Source organism: Orbicella faveolata, unplaced genomic scaffold (genome assembly GCF_042242905.1).
Source record: "Orbicella faveolata isolate gen_17 unplaced genomic scaffold, um_ofav_v1 contig_2, whole genome shotgun sequence".
NCBI classification, from domain to species: Eukaryota; Metazoa; Cnidaria; class Anthozoa; order Scleractinia; family Merulinidae; genus Orbicella; species Orbicella faveolata.
The window spans coordinates 6,853,463-6,871,546 of NW_028301547.1; the positions used below are offsets into that span (position 1 = coordinate 6,853,463).

Sequence of the window (18,084 nt, forward strand, 5' to 3'; positions counted from 1 at the left end):
CGTCCAACTTTTCCTTTAGAGAGGACTTTTAAAGGATTGGAGTGGCTCGTTGTTTTGAACGACTCAACGGGTCGTCGCTCAAAGAGTTAAGAATTTCGTTCGCACTCTCCAATTTCCTTTCTGTGGAATTTCGATGTCCAGTTCTGACGGCTTTTTTTTTCGTAAGTTCCGAGGACATTGTTGAGGTTTCGTCGCTTGTAGACTTGACAGTCACTTGTGGTGTACTCTTCTTTCCGTTCTTTTTCCCGCCGGCAGTCGAGAGAAGAACTTCTCGCCTTCGAAGGTTTTAAGGATTTCGGGATTTGCTCTAGCGCACGTCCGGCTCGAAGTGATCAATGTTGGAAAGTAGTTAAGATACACCCGACGGGCTCCATTTCAACCTTTTAATTCTCCTACAACTCGGGACTGTACTAACAACAACGCGAACACAACCAAGGATCGATTTTCAAAGAGCAGAAGCACGAGGTCTTAACTAGCCCACAAGGCTTAGCGCGTATACCTGCGTCACGTCCGGTCACGCTAACAAATGCCACGCTCACAAGAGTTCTAACACAGAACATCTTGCCGCGTATTGTCAGGAGCTTCTCGCAGAGTAAAGAGTAAACATTTTTTTTAAAGCTAAACTAGCTAAATACCACTTTTGAGGTACACAGGTGCACTATTTCGTTTTCATCATTTAATCACATTATCAAATTTTTCAAACTGAGTCCTTTTGTGATAAATTTAGGAAATCTATCCAAAGCAAGTTCAAAAACACCAGGAATGCTGCAAAAGTAATACTAATACTAATACTACTACTACTAATAATAATAATCATAATCATAATAGTAATAATAATAATAATATAATCACATTTAACTAGGGTAAGCACGTCAGCAAATGCTGTTATTAAAGGGTGCCCTGGGCAACTAAAAATGAAAATGAAATAGCAATAAAAATCCTAAAAAGATTACAACATTATGTAGCAAAAGATAAAAACTATATACAACATATAGTAAAAGATAATCAAATTGGCTATGAGCCCCTCAACTTGGAAAATTGATCGTCTGTTAAGTCTGTAAACAGTGACAATTTTGATGGCTCTGACTTAAGGTTTAATCTGTAGGTTAAGTTAAAGTTAAAACCCACTAGAAAAACGTATCGGTAAGAGAATATACCGTTGAAAACATTCATGAAGTTATCGGTGATCCTCGTCCGAGATAATAATAAAGAAAGCAACGCTTCTTGTTCGATCAGCAAGGCAATTATAATCGGAATCTCCTTTTTATTCCTATTTTTTCGTTCTTTATTTTCGCAGGCGATATCAGTGATTTTTTTCTTTCTTTGTTACCATTTGAGAGATTGTAGAAATGAAAAAAAAAAAACATTATGCAACGTAGAGTCATGTACAGCACCGCAAATGATCCCCGACCGCAAATGATCATGATCCCCAAATTGGACCGCAAATGATCCCGAACCGCAAATGATCCCCGATGTGGACCGCAAATGATCCCGCCGTAAAACGTGGAATGGCATAGGGTTTGCTACCATGTTTTTTCTTTATTCATTTTATTTTCATCATCCAAACGATAAATGTAAAGAAAAGATACTGACAACGTAAACTAAAATTTAAAATATAATACGCATGATGAATAATTCTCTCTTGTCTTTTTTCCAGTAGTATTATGGCTGTATTCGCATCTTTCATTCATTCCTTTTTTTTTTTTTATATTGATCAATATTTTGTTCAACATCATTCTCGGTTTGCTCATAATTCGAAACTTCTTACAGCTCATCAATTTTGTGATTTTCAATATCTCCTCAGTTTTCGGCAATCGGGTACGGTAAAACCTATATAAGAGGACACCTTCGGGAAATGAGCTATTTACATAATTAGCTTCTATATATAAAAACGTTCGTGCGAAAATCTATTCAATGTAGAACATTTCTGAGGTAAGATATTGAGTACATGTGTCAGAAATGTGAAGAATAACTAACTTGACACGGCGCAATCGACTGTAAAATGGCCTTGGACAGCACGATGTTCGAAACCCGGGGGAGACTCCTATATGAAAAGGTCGGGGATGCTCGTCGTCTCGGGCACAAATCAAGGATTCTGGTCTCACTTAGGGTGTTGATGACGAAACGTCACCATTCTGCTGTCAAAGTATTCTTTAAGATGCACTCGAAGAAATAATAATAAAAGAAACGCTCTCATTTGTTTTCCGCTGAAGTGGTATCTTTTAGGAGTCTGATGAGGCTTGAGCAACGTCCACATTATTCTTCTTTAGGAGTTAAATTCAAATTTTCCGACGAGCATCCCTGACCTTCTCATATGGGAGTGTCGCCCGAGGTTCCAAATGTCTAACAGAGAGTGAAGGAGTGATCATGAAGGAGTGAAGGAGTGAAGGAGTGAAGGAGTGAAGGAGTGAAGGAGTGAAATCGTTCCACCACTTAAAAACTGTATACAATTATTTTGATGTTAATAAGGTCTGGAAAGCGAAAGGAGGGCAGGTAAACGACTTTCGAGTTTAATTCCTAAAATATAGATTCAAGTAAGTGTAAAAGCGGAGCTCCCACTGGCACTTATCTTTTTTCTCACTGGACTTTCCATTGCCGGTTCAATTAGCAGAAGAATATGGGAAAAATATAACAAATCAAATTATCTATACTACAACAACGCCGAAATTGAAATACAGTTTGCACAGCTCCAAAAACCATTTCAGTAAAGCGACTTTGAAACATACAAACAGAGAAACAAACTTGGGAATTCGCCCGTAAACGTATTAAATGTAGATTATACTGTTCACCCTTAAAGCCTTATATTTCAAATTATTGGTGGCGAAAAACGATATATGCATGACATCAAGGCTGATTATCATGACATCTGCTTTTGGCCGCGGTGGCCCGCAATATAACTTCGCCTTCAGCTTAAAGCGGTTACATGTACGAGGATTTTTAGAGTCTTTTATTGCCACCATCGAATAGTTTGTAGTGCGTTTACTTTCAGCAGTTAATGTTCACAGCTATATATGAACTTAACTGAACTTGAAAATACACGCGCAACCAAAGCCGTCTCTAAACAATATAAGTAAAAGATAAGGGCATGAATATCAAAGTCTGCATAGGAACCAATTAAATGGCCCATCAGGCCGGCACTTTTTTATAGCATATCAAAATACTCTGTTGATGATTTATGTATTTTACATATTTTTGGAGTCAGTTTCAGTGTACAGAGAGTCCCAACCACCGGCTCAAAGCAACCACAATAATTATTGTCAAATAGCTTCCTTAATAGTTTCCTTAAAAAAGCCTGGTTTAGTCATAGGACGTAGATGCATATATATGTATACATTTTTTTTTTTTCATTTACATTCGTACTTGCTTTCAATTATATTGTATGCACGTAGCAAAATGAATTATCAAGACACTTTTTAAGCCGTCAAAGCACTAAATAAACAAATATTCACGAAAACGTGTTGCACTTAAGGTAGCGGAATTTGATGTATTGTTTTATTGTATTTATTATTATTATTTTGTTTTTATGAACAATTCACGAGAGAGATGGCTCCACCAACATAAAGGGATCTTAAAGCAGCTAAACGTCCTGGTTATAAACTCACATCATCAGTGAAGCAGCCAGAATTAAATACTGCCAGGCGTAAATTGAAATAAAAAACAATTTTGATTATAGATTTCTACATTAGGGATTCATGTCGCACATATCTTTTGAACAAACGATTGGACTGGATAGCGTTCGGAACCTCCCGAGTTTTCTGTACAGTTTTCTACGTTGATATAAACTTGCATGGAAGCGGCAACTATCTTGTGGGTGGGTGGCTGGCCTTGCCGAGGACCACATGAGTCGATTGATTTGGTCTTAAAATTTATTTCGCATTTCTAGTAAATTCTTGACAGTAATGGCCAAGAACGCGAAACACAGCACGTTATGACTTTGAACGTCGAGAAGGTTCTTTCACTTCATTTGCAAAAATTAGAAATAAAGCCTCTGGAACGAAGCGTTAATGAAAAAAAAAACGAAGAAAGATAAACAACGCTTCCATTCAAATGACAATGCACCTAGTGGGCGCTACACGTAGTTTGTTTAGAGCATGACTTATCTGTGACTTCTCGATGTTCCGGTCTCAATCAATCTGCAGAGTTTGTCCTCTCAAGAATGGAAAAGAAACTTTTATAACCAACTGAAATCATTCTTTGTCAAATACTATGGGTCCATGGATTGCAAAGGCTTGAAATATTGCTTTAGGACATTTCAATATGAGCATAAAATCCCGAGAAGGAGAGAATGGGGGAAGTGTAAAAAAGCATGTCCCGTCTTTAGGCGTGACAAAGATAAGACAGCTTAATAAGGAATCTAGCAGAAGTTCGAGTAACAAGTGGAAAAAGCTTTCTACAGAAATTATTTACATCATATTGCAAAGTGCTGTGCGATTGTTTTAAATGTCTTCTCAAAAGAAGTCAGTTCTAACAACACCAAATGTGGAGAAAAAAAATTAAGTTTATATGAAACACTTGAAAGAAATGATGAAATAAAACTGGCGATGAAATTTGACCAGTGTGTTTGCACAATTTCTCTGAACCTTGAAGTGTATTTTTTCGAGTTTCCATGGAGAATTGTTTTTGGTGTTATTTCAGGCAATTAATAATATCTTCAGCTTTTAGAAAATGTAAAAAGGATTGCAATATACTTAAAACCATTCTAGTACAAGGTTTTTGTTCACTAAAAACTGAAATTTCTCGGTCTCTTATCGGATCTCGTCTTGAAGTACATGTCTTCAAAGGGCTGACAATGATTTTTACTAGACTTTTCTTCTCTTTTTGAAAGACGTGTCGGCTTCAGTTGATCTCAGTAAGAGTCCACTTATTTATTCTTTTAAACGCCATCCGTGTTAATGCTTGTCCAACACTTTGGTTTCCATGGATTGCCAAAGACTTGACGCGTGTTAAAGGTAAATTAATCCGGAGCGCAAAAGCTCTGTACGCAGTCGACGTTTGCGCCTGGAACAAGAAAGAGTGCACGACAAAATGCAGACCACATCAGTTCTTGTTCTAATTTTGGGTGTAGGTAAGGAGGACGAACTTCCCTATTATGTGTTTGAAACCTAAATATATTGCTAACGGCTTGTCGCCATTGAGCCAAACAATGAAATAAGGTCTTATTTACTTTTCCTTTTAAACTTACAATAGAAATGTGTTATTTTGCTACCTGTACCATTCTTGACGCTATTCTTCAATGTGTCATGCAATCATTGGCAATATCTTCATTGTGATTGAGTCTTCTCAGTTTTATTGCCTTCATCGTTGTTCCGTTGTTCTTCGAATAAACTGCTCCTCAGGTCTCTTCATGATTTGTCTGAAATACAGGTGTTATCCGAGAGAACAAACATCCACCAGTAGAGTTTGTTGCAGACCGTTCAAACCATTTTAGTTCAAGGCTGTTTGATAAATTGTCTAAAATTGTCTATCAACTTTATTGGTCACAAAATTACAATATAATTAAAAAAAGAAAAGGACCAATAGCAGTATAAATTGGTGGAGGCAAAAAATGAAAAAAAAAAAACCTCGTTTGAGATTGTTTGAGAACGCTTTGTTATCGAGGAACCGACATTTCAACCGGAACTTATCATTTTGTTCATGGACCAAAGTTATTGTCAAAGTCTGATTAGAAATAAAGTTACGGCAGAGAAATACGTTTTCACCGACACTTTCCAGCAATTCGCTACAAGCTCGTCGATTATGAAAGACTAGATCCTCATTTGTGACAAACGAGAACGTCTCTCAATAAACTGCAATATCGTATTTCTTAAGGAGTGTCACGTTCGGCAAAAATACTACCACAAACGAATATCGGTTGAACTCGCTACTTTAATAAGCCCCCAAAATTACACCTCAATTTCATTTATTTAAAGTTGAATAAAAGAAACGATAGCTTCATTGATAAATAATGTACAAAACCAAGTCTCTCGGTAATTTCTCAAAATGACATTTTCTCAGTTAAGGTTGCTGAACACAGTTTTTGATACCTATGTTTTATTCACCTTTTTCTCTAAAACCCTTGATCCCTCGGTCGCCAAAAATGGCAGCAAGCAAGTTAACAACACAAACTTTGGTTTTTTGATGGTTAAGCTGACGTATGTGCTGTTGCCATGGCAACACGAATAAAAATAAACAGGCCTTTAAAATCGGTTCTGTTTATTTGTAGAAAATCTAGTCCTTAGGTTTTCTTTATAATTTGCATGCACCAAGCTTGTAACGATTCTCACAAGTTAAGACCATTTTGCTAATAATTTAAGAGAGATCTTTAATTGTCCCTTGTTGAAGGTTTACTGGAATATCTAGAGTTTCCTTTGCTTAAGTTCAATTATTTTCAATACTCCAGTTACTTATTTCCTAAAGTATTTTCGTGCCAAATTTCGTGCAATTCTAATGAGTGGTTCGCGAGAAATAGGCGTATTTCCGAGAGTGCAAATTTTCATTCAATCGCAATTTTTGACTTACTACGCATGCGCTGCATTTAACTGGGTTCTTTCGGTAACAAAGAAAAAGCTGCGAATTGCTGAGTTCTTTGCATCTTTACCTTTTCTAACATATATTTATGATAAAAGACTAAAGCCATCAATACACTGCGTTCAATTATAGAGAAAAATAGCACAGATAGTGCGAGTGTTGAGTAAATAAAATGATCGCTCTATTGACGGCGGCATGTTTGTTTTTTGCAATCCTTGTACGCGCGCTGAATTGCATCAGCAAAAGCGCGCGCGAAAACTGTGTTCGGCCACCTTAATACAAAATTCAGAATTCATGATCAGTTTGGATTTGTTTAAAATACTGTATTATCATTCTTAATATTTTTTTCCATTTCCATAAAAATAGACAAACAACGCTGATAAAATATTGCTTAGTCTTTGTTTCTGGTCAACAAGGACATATGCTTAGGAAGTTCAGCTGAGCCACGGTCACACCCTTGTTTTTTGTTTAATATTCTAATATATTCCATTGGGAGAGTCATGCCTAACAAACCCTTTAGACTCCTTTTTATGTTATTCTTCTTTAACCAATCACTCTACCTGGTATATTAATTATTTTCAGTCTTAACTGTGAATGGCCAATAGGCACGATATAGAACGCCCCCTAAGATTGGTCAAAATTTAGTTTGTAAAACGACCATACTGTCTGTGTGAGACGTAGGTTTTTTTCGATCTTTTCGGAATACTCACTGCAGTCATTCTTTTCTCTCTTTTACAGGCTACTCATTAGCAGGTAACATTACTTTTATATCGCCTGTATACTCTCTATACTTGATTCTTTAAACTAGACCATAATGGTTACACGAAAACAATTACAAAAGGCGGAGTTTTGATGATCGCTTGCATTAGTCCACGTCTGGATTTTACACAAGACCAAAAAAAGCAAATAAATATAATCAAAATAATTTTTACAGTTATCTTTGAAAAATATGCGATACTCCTTGCAATAGTGGCTGTAAACAAAAAGAAAGATTCGTTCAAAGTTTGCAAATTTCATTTAGCTACTACAGAGAAAATGGGAAAGATCAACTTTCTTCACTGGTTCATCATACAGGTAAAGGCTTGAGTTACCAGAGAACTGCCACAGAGCATACTTATCACGCGATTAGCGTCACTAAGTTACCCTAATTTTGATCCTTCCCATGACGGAATGGCCCCTTATCACTTTACCAACCCCCACCCTCCCTTTGAGGACATCTGGATCCTTTAAAGGTAGCTCAAATAGAATTGCAATGAATTATGGAAAAATCAATAATAAAAGAACTTCACCTTTAACATGGACGTGAATTAGTTTGGTTAAAACTAGGTCTATATCAACTTTTTTTTTTTTTTCAACATAGCTGACACATGCAGTGTAAGTCCTGAAGACCGAAACGATTGTGGATGGTACGGGATTGACAAGGAAACCTGCGAAGACAGAGGCTGTTGCTATGACGACACTGACTTTGGCTTCGAAACTAAGTGGTGTTTTTATCCAACTGGTTTGTATACAGTGCAGGGAAAATAAATCATTTTGTAAAGTTTAAGCACCGCAATGTTGTTTTCATCATTTATTTTCATTAGTTTCTATAACCTACCTTCCACGTGAATTAAAAGCGGGAACATAGCGCGATAAAGCCAATAATAAAATACACACCATAGTGAATTTCAGCATCTTCTGTAATTAATTTTCATCCAGATAACAAATGCTACGGGATTGCACCAGAGGAACGGGAAGATTGTGGCTACTATGGGATTCAACGGGAAGAATGCGAAGACGATCGCGGTTGTTGTTTTGATCACACGGTACCTAATGTACCTTGGTGCTTCAAGGGTAGCGAACCAACTGAGACATCCGCGGCCGCTGGGCCAACAGAAAGCACCGAATCACCAGTGGAGCCAACAGAAAGCACTGAATCTCCAGTGCAGCCGACAAAAAGCACCGAATCTCCAGTGGAGCCGACAAAAAGCACCGAATCTCCAGTGGAGTCCTAAAAGGTAGTTTGATACAAATTTGAAGAGTTTAAAATTTACTTTACACGTTCTCAGTTAAATAACTCACGCTAAGGCAAAAGCCTGTATTATATCCACTTCTTCTTATTTATTCCTTTTTATTTTTCTTTACAGCCTGCCTTCAGTTACTGATGCAATGACACATGCAAGGAAAAAAAAGAGGGGCTTAGAAATACTCTTGTTATGATAGTGTAGTGGGTATTGAATAAAACATAAACTGGATCATGCAATCAGATGATTTTACGGTTATATGATTGATTTCCGTTGAGGATTACCGAGAACCCAGTTAGATGTAACGTTTGGCGTAAATAAATCAATGCAAACAAACTTCCAGATTTAAGGCTATCCACACTGTAGTAAGATCTTGTCAAGACATTAACATCAGACTGAGATGATATTTTATCGCCTTTTTAATTACGATCAAATCCTAACAGTTTACACCCTCAGTATTTTAGAGTTCGTTTCAACTGTTAGCATTTTTTTAAAGCATGATTGCAACAAAGTAACAGGAACGAATAGGAAAGGAAGAAATGAAGGAATTGCGCTCTTCCACTTAATCTCAAATGAAACTCTACAATCCCTTGGAGACTAAGAGGGCGTCACGAGGATTTCTTTTTTTATGGGGATAAGGAATACCCATAAAGTTTATTTACGATTGCGGGTCGGACGGAGCATGATTTCTTGAATGGTCCTTCTTTTTTTGATAACTGTAGATCTCTGCACAGGCTCAATATCAGTTTGGCAGAGACAATCAGAGTGAGTGCCTTAAGAAAATCGAGAATCGCTGGCCAGGCTCGTAAGATCGAAAATCCTGATACTTTGCCTAAAGAGCACGTTTATATTCGAACATACCATTGTCAGTTTCAAACAGTTAAAGTTTTCGAGGAAGTTCAAAAAAATAGACAGGATGAGATTTGTACGTTAATTATGTATGCATTAAAATGAAAATTGGCCACTTTGCAACTCCTGGAAAAAACTCTGAAAAGGGCGCAACCTTTCAACTTTTTTTTACCAATGGCACTGTTGAAAGTTCTCCAGTTCTTAAAAAGGTTTCAGCGTCCTCTGAAGAAATGCCATCTCGAGCTTTAACGGGCTTCATGTAAATATTCATAAATTGGCTAGTTTCAGAAGCTGTAAAGGCACTCTGGTATGTCCGATACAGTCAAGTCGAAAACAACTTTGTTGGAAAGAAACGTCCTTCTGCTATGACAACATGAAATAAAACATCTGGGCAATTTTGTCCAAGGGGAAAAGGTGCTATGAGGTCACCCCTATGTGAATCAACAACCCGCGTTCGATGTCCTACTAGTAGAAAAGAACGTTCGCATGCGCTGCTGTCAAATTTGCATAATATATATATGTTATTGACCGGCTGGGAGGTCCGTATAGGGAAGAACTGTGACCGAGGTCTTGAAAATGCTGCCCTCGGCCTGCGGCCTCGGGCAGCATTTTCAAACCCGAGGTCACGGTTTTTCACTATACGGACCGACCCTAAGCCGGACAATAACATGTTGATCTTTTTTTCTTGCGGTAAATTGCTTACAAGTGGGTTTGTTTACGCAAGTTTGTCATTGAATTGGCTTACGCGCCGTCTACAGACTCTACAAACCATTGGTAAAAAATCTAACGAGTGAACGAGCGAGTAACTCAGATACTAGACAAAGAAAATGTATTAAAGAACAGATTATACCACTATCCGTTTTGAAACAATGTTCTCAAACTCATTAATAATTCATCAAGTCTAAGCAAAGGAATAATGGCCGTGACGGTGTTTGGATATCTGATCTTAATTAGCATAGATTTTTACGATTTTATTTCCCCGTTTACTCCTTGGTTTTAGTTTCAATTGAGAAGATATATCAAACACTTAAGGCAGTGTTTGACCAAATTTCCAAACACCTCGAAGTTTGTCCAAAATACTCCGCTACGGGTCGTATTTTCAACTCTCTTCTCGGTGTTTGGAAATGTGGTCACAAACGGTCTTTCTTGTTTGATATATGGTATGAAAATTATGTTTTGACACATCGTTCATTATGTATGCTGTTTTACATTGTGTAGTTATCATTTCATGTGCGTGATTCAAAATATGCACCGCTGGTTCAGAAACTGAAAACCTTCCAATATTGAAAGCTTACAAAACCACGTTTAAATTTCAGAAAACAAACAAAGTTGTTCAAAGGGTATCGGTTTCGTTATTCATGTAACTTGATTTTACCTCTTAATACCGATGCTTAGAAGAACCGAAGAGTTACTGTTAAGTAAACTAAACGTTGATCTTCGTGCAAGTTCAATTCGACAATAGATAAGTGACAAAGTGAGGTGATATTGGCCACTAATATTGATTGATCTGAAGCAAAATGTATACATCTACTCAAGAGAGAGACTCTTCGTTTAGTTTCCTCGGAGGAAAGTTATGAAACGGTTTCACCATCTAATTAACGTTGTAAAATATAATGAAATAGTGAATTGAAATCTTCATCGACTATTAGAGTACTCAATAGATGAACTAGAGCTTTTAATAAGTAGGTTTCCAGAGTTAGACCACTTTGTTCAACGAACGTTGAATTGCTACTCTGAGTTTCATGCTTCTAGCGAAGCAATCATCCGACAACTGCCCAAAATAACAAATACAATCAAAGATACTGAAAACAATCTATGCTTTTAATTTCTTGCTCTCAGAAATCAAAACCTGAGCAACTGAGACGCCACCTTTGTCAGGTATTATTCGTATTAGCAAGATAAACTGATTACCAATGCTTGGTTCAGTTTCTTACTTTCAACAAACTGTGTTTGTTTTCGGGTCTAATTTTGAATGATTGGTGCGTGGCTAAAACAATGATACATGAAAGCGATCACGTTTTCCTTCTCGTGAATGAAACGTTTTTGAAGGTAAACTCGCCTTGTGTAAATAACCCTTCAACATTCCAAATTAATCAGAGACAGTTTCCATGAAATACACCTTCATCATTCGCGGTGATAGGCAAGTGACAGGCATAGCTCGTGAATCCACACAGGTTTACTTTTATTTGGCGCTCCGTTCCGGTGCAGGACCATCGAAATCAAAATGTCCCACTCGGCCTTTGTGATCGTACTGCTGGGAGTAGGTAAGATAAAACGAGAAATCTCTGAATTTTTACTTTTTAAGACTTTGCTGCATTCATTTCTCTCTCTTGTCTGACCTTTTTCCCAGGCCCACTTAGGTGGGGAGTAATTTGCCATTATTGTGGTTTATTTAACTTTGTATTCGATTGTTGAATCGCGATAACTTTAACAAGCTCGCTATCAAAATTCCACTCACTTCATTTCACTTCTTCATCTGATTTCATGTTAGAGCCTCGCCTACTGGGTTTACCAGTGTCGATGGGTCATTATTGTTTTTCATGATATCAGGCCTCGCGAGTTTCTTATTAGGGAGCTTTAGCAGTGACGACAGGGATGCCGAGAACAATGCCTTTTTAAAAAAATGGATCTAAATTTTACCTTCCAATGTCGTAACCGCGTAGATTTGTTCAGTACGCCTATCGGTCTAAAACGTGCTCTATGACAGCGTTCATTTCCAAAGGAAGAAACAAAAAATTAGCCAGTGCAGTTCACGTTCTCCAAAGTAAGGAGAACTTAGTCATTTCACGTTGTTGTTTTGCAGAGGACTACAAAGAAATGTACGAAGATTTATAACGCACGTGCACAGCTATTGTGTTGCTCGTTAACCCTTTAGTTTGATGACGTTCTCGTCGCCGTTGCCGTCGTGGTTTGCTAAAGCTCCCTAACAGGGAACTTAAGCAACGACGAACGGACGCCGAGGACAACGCCTAGTAAAAAAAGGAATTTATATTTTACCAGCGAGATTCGCGGTTGTCCGGTACGTCAATGGCTCCAAAAACGTGCTCAATCTAAATATGCAATGACAGCGTTCAACTCTGAATGGAAAGACGAAATTTTATCCGTCTTCATACTACGCAGTACTTGGTCATTGCACGTTCTTGTGTTTACAGAGGACAGCAAAGAAATGAACAAAGATTTATATGCATGTAGATCATCGGTCATCGAATTTCAATATTCTCCTGCGGTAACGATACTAATGGAATAACAGATTATTGATAATATGAATGTCTGCATTCAAGACGACAACCAAACTTTAAGTTTGCAAAATGAGAAGACTTTATAGTACTTGGCAACTTTTCTTGGAAACCTGGCGAAAAAGGCAGATCCAGGTGTTGTTAATTATCGTACTTAATGTTCTTGTGTTAACGGTTTTATATAAAGATACATTTGCAGGTTTTACACAATCATTGCCTGAAGGTTTGGAACACCTGAGAAAGTTTTAATGTCCTGCCTTTGATAGTTTATCTTTATAAGCTGCAAAGACTTCTCATCAAGGATATATCGCAGGTTTTAAAAACTGTTACCAATCATTGGGCTATAACGACGAAAACATGGACAGACTACGCCTGTTATGGTTTCCATAACCTTGCAGTTCATAATTAACTAGGTATTGCCCATAAACACTTTTGTGCAAGTGCGTATTCATTTGTCGAATTTCGTGTACATTTTCCGAGGCAGACCAATATCAAAAACAGCTGCAAACGTCCACCTGTTACGTTCAGATCATTCACATTAGCTAGCAATAGAAAGATGTCAGTTAACGTAGAATTATTTACAGAGGAGGGTTTTATAGAGAGGGAGCCTTATTTCAAATCTTAATGTACTGAATCTGAAAATGATTTTTGTACGTATAGCAAGTGCTAAATATATGTTAGTATTAACTGAAACTCAAAATGCAATTTATCGGTGTCTTTTTTTTTTTTCCTTTCACAAACACGGAAAAGAGTTTTCTCGTCATCAGTTTACTTTTGCATTCGCAATTTCATCATTGTCGGAGCCGATTTCTAATTGAGGACATCTTCTAGGATCAATTACTCCTCTCGAATTACGTGAACGACTTAATTTGCTGTTGTTTCTGTTGTTGTTTTTATTTTCCCGCTACGAGCCTGGGGATGGGCTGAAGATGACGTGCATGGCTCAATAGACAGGAGGCTCCAAAGGTTTCCCAAAGGAGGAGAGAACGGGGGTTATTAGGGAGCGAAGATTGTGTCAAAAACAAGCAAGGGCTATTAGACAAGGGGAGGGGGGGAGGGTTAATAGAGAAAGGAGCTCTATGGAGCTTTGACAGTATTTTGAAATATGAATTGAGAATAATCTTATGAATATTTCCTATTTAAAAACCCATTGTTTGTTTGTCATACCGCTGAACTAACAAAACCGTAACAATCCCTGTTATCATTGTCTCCCTATACGTAAAAGGCTATCGCATATTTCTTTGCTTATTCTTTATATGATATTTTTCTCTTTCTTTTCTCTGCTCGTCTTGATGATTCTCGAAGACTTTCACAATACTAATTAATACCTTTTTTTCTTAATAGGTTACGTTTTGGGAGGTAAGAATAAAGACATTTTAATTTGATGCTAAAATAAGGAAAAAAAAGACCCAGTTAAACCCTTTTTTCTATTCAAGAAGTGCTCTCGTTCCTTTCTGTTTGAAAAGCATGCCAATACCGCTTTACCTCTTTAGGGCTAAGTTTTACGTTCGTGGGAGTCTACAACAGATTTCTGTTTTCACGGAAATAATTTTAAAGCTGGAGACTCCATTTAAATAGCAATAATAATACATTTTGATAGCGCTAGTTATAAAATATTCAAAAGCGCTTTACATATCACGATAAAAAATATAAAAAGTTACATTACAATTAACAAAATAAAATATGCTATTACAAGGCTAAACCATTTTTAGAGTTTAAACTTTCCATTTAAAATAATTATTAAAGCGCTGTTCCTTCTAGGCCCTCAAATTATGAATGCAACGGTCCAAAGGAAAGAGTCAAAAGTTGCACAGGACAAGAGTGGGATCAAAAATTCATGTCATCAATGTTCTTTTGCTGTTCTAATGTCTCTATTAGCTTAAATTGCTCTCTTATTTCCTTGTTAGCAAACTGAATTTGCTCAATTTAGCACATTCTGACGGGAGAGCCTGGAACAAGATTGTTAATGCAATCACCACTACTGCATTACTCCCATTAATCCCTTTCATTACCCGTCAGGGAAAATCGTCCATCTTTTTTTCCAAAATTTCAACTTGTACTCTCTTTTTTCGATTTTGTTTTTAAGACACCTTGCATAGGCATTGCTATGATATTGACCCTAACAAGCGGCTAGACTGCGGCTATTATGGGATAAGGAAAGAAGAATGTGAGGTTGACCGAGGCTGTTGCTATGATGACACTGTTCAAGGCGTGCCTTGGTGTTTCAGAAGTAAAACTGATCTAGGTAATAAATAATTAGAATATGAAAACTGTAAGGTTGAAACTGTCAATGAAAACATTTCATTCATTGTTGAAATTTCAACAACATACGACCAAACAAAAGATATCTTAACTTTTGACTTTCCTATATGGCGGACCACTCTGTTGGCACGCGATGAGTTGAATGAAAGCGACGCTGGTAAGGCTAGTGCATCCCCAGATAGGTATTGCTTCGTCGACGATCTGGTCTGGTCTATTTTGCTATGCCTACGAGTTGTAGTGTTTCTGCATGCTACCAGAAGGGATAGAAATATTCCACCGTTCGCCTCTAAGAAAAAAATAGTGGATCCACTCAATTCGTTGAGACGAAGGAAAGGAGTTTACGTTCGCCGAAAGAAATTCAAGTAGTTGATCTTTTATCTAGCCATACGAACGTTAATTTAACTAGTTTAAAAAGTTTGCTTTGTTTATCAATGCTAGGAGCATCAGGATTATTTTAAGAGGGGTCCCCAGTTCAGAGTTGTGAAAAAGAAAAGATCGAAAAAAGAAGTGATACAAAGAATTTTCACCGCGACTTGTAGCTATCGTAGCTATTTTTTTTTTTAACAGCTGACAAATGTCGTTCCATCGACGTCAAAAAACGTGCTGACTGTGGATGGATTGGTATTAACAAAGACGTCTGCGAAGGAAGAGGCTGTTGCTATGACGACAGGGGATACAACATGGGCTCCAAGTACTGCTTTTATCCGAAGAGTAAGTACATGATTCTTGGTGGGGCTCTTTTCTTTTCGGAAAAGTCTTATTCTCAAATCTCATATTAGCCTATGCATGTGTCTCAATCTGTGAACAAGAGAGCTTACTGGCCGGCAACCAAATTCTGTAAATGAGCTAGTTAGCACCAGATTTCACTATAGATTCTTTTTCAAACAAGTTTGTCTTCAAGCGGTATTATGCTTATGCCGGACACAAGTTTCTCTCACAGAAAGCAACTTTTCTTGTGGGGTTGTCCAAACAGTCTCCGGTTCCAACAGCGGCACTTTAAAAGGTAAGTTATGTTTGATTTTTTTAATTATTACTGTTGTTGTTGTTTGCGTTTTCATTTCACAGGTAGCAAATGTTACGATATTGCTCCAGAGAATCGCAAGGACTGTGGATATTTCGGTATAGGCCGTGACGAGTGTGAAAAAGAGAGAGACTGTTGCTTTGACCATACGGTCCAGAATGTACCGTGGTGCTTCTTCGGTCATTAACGACCACCTTCTTTGGCTCCCCAAACGAAGGCACCAACGGAGAAGCCAACTGAAGAGGGAGCCACGGAGGGATCAGCCGAGGAACTCACTGAGCAGTCAGTGGGAGGTACGCAATTGCAAGTGTAGCAGTTACTATGCAAAATTCTTATCGTTAACAAAATGTCCTTTACTGATGTCCAAGGCTTTATTTTCTCAATCAAGTAGAAAATGGCCGCTTCCTGTTTGCATATAGCCTAACTCCTCGAACATCTTTTAGCTAGAATTTGAAAGAATTTGTGTTAACCGTCGCACGGCTTGGGTTGAAACGTTTCAGTTTTCCTACGTCTGTTGTTTTACACACCATGTAAAAACACGCGAGCCTTCTTCGTTTCGTTACTGACAGTAACATCAAGCAGCCTAGGACTTAAAACATTACATACATTCTTTATTCAAGACGCAAAGTTACAAAAGTACACATATAAAAACAACAAATAAAAAAAGAAAAGGCGTCTCGAAAAGGAAGTTATGAGGTGAACCCTATGTAAAAACTCCCTAAAATAATACGAGAAATACAGAAAATATATAAAAACAAGGATCCTTAATTAAACATTCAGATACAATTTGAGCTTGGATCGGAATAGCTGGAAGCTATCAGCTTCCACTAAGTCTCTTGGTAAATTATTCCATAGCTTAACTATTCTAATTAAAGGAGCTCAGTCAGTGTATTGTGAGTTATATTGGCCACGAACAAAATTACCTTCAAAGTCAGAGTAGTAGTTTACTAAGAAAGAAAAACAAGAGAGACTATTAAAACATAAAGGAACAAGGATGGTTAAGGATGAAGAGGATTAAAACGGATTACAAAAGACGAACTTAAAAAATTTAGGCTAAACCGCGACATATCTCCTTTAATACTAAAGAACAACATAATTTCTGGTCTTGTAACACTCGCTCTGATTGGTTGCGAGGACACTTCGCACAAAGATTTGTTTCTACGGTCTTGAAATGCCATCGCATTTTGCTGGCTCCAATTTCTAAAATATATATATATTATTGTATAGAAAAGGGCAGTTTTGTGTCAACGTTCTTCAAAGCAAACACTTGGAAAAGTACCAGACTTAAATGTAAAACTTTGATTTCCTAAATTTTCTCTGTTGAATCCAGTTCAGTTTTGTTTTTTCGTTAAGCCGGCAGAACAACGTAAAACCACTCGCAACACTACATGTAGTCTGGCAAAACATATATTTAAAAGCTTGGTACTGAAATAACATAGCAGAATGCTTTGCTTTGTACTTAGTCCGATTATTTTTCTGTTGCTTTCATCCACAGCCAGAATTGTTCCTGGAGGATGAAGTTTCCTGACCCTCAGGCTACCTCACCAAGTAAACGTTAACGTTAAGAACGTAGCCGTGGCTAGTAAAGTGATGTCCACTATTATGCAATAGTTTGCACGATAATAAAGGGACTGATTCATGATGCTGCTGACAAATTAAGATTAAATTAAAGTAGAATTAAAGAGATGTCTGGTCTATATTTGCTTCATCTCTTGTTTTCCAGGAACCCACCCTGCCTTCTTGAACACCCTTCAGCTCAGTTGCTTTAGTTGTGCGGTTCTTCTCAGATACCTGTGAAATTGTTTAATTGAATTGCACAGCGTCTCAGGCTCTTTCTCTGCGGCATTTGCTTGAGCGTCGCATTCTGATATCATAGCGTAATTTGAATAGATCAAACCAGCGTTCTGACATTTTAAACTACATTGCTGGATGCAGCTCCGCCATCAAAGCTGCTTGCAAGCACTTTAAGACCACCATTCCTTAACCTTGATACCTTTCTTGCGCAGTTACTGAAACTCTTCAAATAGTCTCTTCTCCATTTCTGCAAAAGCTGCATGCCGTCCCACTCCTGCGTTCTTTGATTTGTAATTTAAATTTCTAAGGGATTATACATGCTAGCCTTCACTTCGTGCTTACAGCGAGCTTTGTACTCTCGAGCAGCCTTGGCCCTACAGTGGACCAGGCGCCTGATAGCAACGAATACTAG

At 37.7% G+C, this 18,084-nt stretch overlaps 1 pseudogene across 1 annotated transcript; it reads left to right on the top strand.

The window, feature by feature from the left end:
- The first annotated feature begins 4,911 nt into the window (after window positions 1-4,911).
- LOC110049761 (uncharacterized) lies at window positions 4,912-17,396 on the top strand (annotated as a pseudogene). Its single transcript, XR_016207021.1, has 11 exons — window positions 4,912-5,065; window positions 7,246-7,260; window positions 7,868-8,008; window positions 8,206-8,498; window positions 9,233-9,315; window positions 11,523-11,623; window positions 13,940-13,954; window positions 14,682-14,840; window positions 15,425-15,568; window positions 15,923-16,171; window positions 17,374-17,396. The product of XR_016207021.1 is annotated as an uncharacterized LOC110049761 (transcript).
- Window positions 17,397-18,084: the final 688 nt, after the last annotated feature.